This window comes from Mangifera indica, chromosome 3, assembly GCF_011075055.1.
Source record: "Mangifera indica cultivar Alphonso chromosome 3, CATAS_Mindica_2.1, whole genome shotgun sequence".
NCBI lineage: Eukaryota > Viridiplantae > Streptophyta > Magnoliopsida > Sapindales > Anacardiaceae > Mangifera > Mangifera indica.
In genome coordinates, this window is record NC_058139.1 from 20,172,548 (window position 1) to 20,175,306 (window position 2,759).

The window sequence follows — 2,759 nt, forward strand, 5'->3', positions numbered from 1 at the left end:
TATTTTAGCTTGATTTTTGTGACTTTCATTTTCTTTGGATCCCAGATTGAGTGTTTCTTGCACTTAGAGCTTTTGAGGAGCAAATTTTCGTTTTCGATTGCATAAGGTCATTTCGAGAATTTAATCACCTAAACCCCATTGGTTCTTCTACTTTTCTCTTCAATTTCACTTTGGTTTCTTTTTGCTTGGGGACAAGCAAATTCTTAAGTTTGGGGGAGTTTGATGTGTGTATAAAATACACACAAATAGAGTTTTAACAATAAGCTTTTAAAGTTAATTTATGGTTTATTTTGTCAAATTTTTTAAGTTTTATTTATTTTTTATGGCTTGATCTTATTTTTGTACTGTGAATCATGTTTTAGATGTTTTGGAGATGTTCAAGCCTTCTTAGAGAGGAAACAAAAACTTAAAGAAGCAAATAGGAAAAGTTCAACAAATGTATGTCCATAATTACTAGGTGAAAATAAAATTTAAAAAATAAGAAAATATGGTTTAGTGGCTTACCATATAAAGAAAGCTTCGTGTTTTCCACTAGCCTATCACCAAAAATACAAAAACCCCAAGGTTTTTAGTGAGAGAAATCTTCAAGAAACAAGGTGGAGATTAAATATTCAAGATCAAAGAAGGAAGAACTAAGAGAATCAATTTTTGAAGACCTTAGAATTTTTCTTTATCTTTTTTAATATCTTCTTTTATTGATTAAAATATCTCTTTCTTTAACTTTATCTTATAATTTAAACCTTATTGTCATGAATAGTTAAATTCCTTTGTTAGGATTTATGATAAATCTATAAATTCTCAAAAATTATGTAATGGGTCTTGATTATTGATAAATGATAATGAATGTTTGATTTAGTAATTGTGTTTTTAACTTTTTGCTTAGTGTTAGATCCCAATATTATGCTTGTTTATATATTGAAGTGTGATATTAAGAAATATATACTCAGTTAGTTCATGTCTTTGCTAAACCTATAATTTTATTTAGAGATAAATATAAATTCTTTATAGGTACATTGATTGTCATTAAAATTAACAGGTTTTAATTAACATCATACAACAAAAGTAGATAAACTTTTAATTTTAACATGTCTAATTAACCTTGAGAGAGGAATAGGGTAAAATAGGATAATAAACCATTAACAATTCATCTTATCATTGATCTTAATTGGATTCGTTAGAAAATTTTAAGTAATTGATAGTAAAATCATAAACCTTAGGGTTCTTAATATCGGTATTTTATTTTTAATTTATTGGCTGATTACTCATTTTCATCAATTTTAATTAGATAAGTTGCATTTTAATTCAATTTCCCTCTATAGCGTTTTATTTCTCTATTTAATCTTAATTACAAAATGAACTAATACTCAACAATCAATCCCTGTGAAATCTACATCTTTCTATATTATTTGATTGATTTATATACTTGTGAACCATAGGCAACACTCTACATATGTTTTTCTTTTTAAATATATATCAAATGCATGTGTTCGAAATTTTATATTCAAATATATATCTTGTATGAAAATTATTGATGAAATAATTTAATTTATTGGGTCTTAAAAGCAAGTTCAAGAGATTTTGAACAATTAGGACATGAGCAATAATTTTGGTTTCTACGTTTATTTGAATGATACACGATCAAATTTATATTCTCTTTAAGTTTTATAAGCATTTAATGTAATATTTATTATCTGAATTGAAATATTGGCTTCTTTCTAAATTTAATTTTTTTATTTTTTAAATGTATTATTGAAGATATTAATAAATTAGATGGGCGCTTATGTAAGGATAATGAAATTTTTGTAATGAGAAAATTCATTTTGCTTTAATCCGAGAAAAAAAAAGCTTTTGGAAATGAAAATAGTGAAATAAGAATTAAAAAAATAAATATCTTTATATTCTTTTAACTCTACACATGGTATTTTTATGTTATATCAAATGCACATGCCTAAAATGTTATATTAAAATGTAAAATAAAATTATGTGTATAAATAATATACACAATTTTATACACAAATAATAACATATTATAATATGATTAGGTGTTGTTTTATATTTTTTAAATATGAAAATTTACAAATTTTATTGCACAAGCAATTAAATTAATATAACCCATGAGTAGAATTGGACTCAAACCGAGCCACCTTGAGCTCAATATCGAGTTCGGCTAGATCGAGCCCAAAAAGAGCCCGAGATTCACGAGCCTGAGACCGAGCCGGAGCTTCAATATTCAGAGAAAATGAGCTCGAGCCCGAATACGAACTGTAAGTCGAGTAGCTTGTGTAGGCTCGTGAACTTGGAGCTCGACTCAGCTCGCGAGCTGAGAAGCTTGCCCAAGGCTCGCAAGCAGAGCAGATCGATTCGGCTGGCGAGCCGATTCCCATTTAACCAAAAACGGTGTCGTTTTTGGTTAAATGAAAAGGGCAATTTGCTTCCTTTCTTTCCTTCACTTCTTCTTTCTTTCAGTCGCGTAAAAAGTAAAAACTTTCTTGAGATTCTGAGAACTCCAAGTGCAGCAGCTGCTCTCCAATTTCAGTTCGAGAGTATAACCCTCTTGAATCTTATGTTCCGACCTATTGTCTACTTTGACAGGGGTTTCTGTAGTGTTCAGATGTGCCAATAGAATATTTGTCCAGCGATCGGGATTTCGCCAGTGAGGAGTTTGGTGATGACAACGACGACGACAACGTGGACGACACAAATATATTTTAGGTTTGTGTTTTTCCATTTTTCCATTTTTTCACTTTTAATTTTTTAAT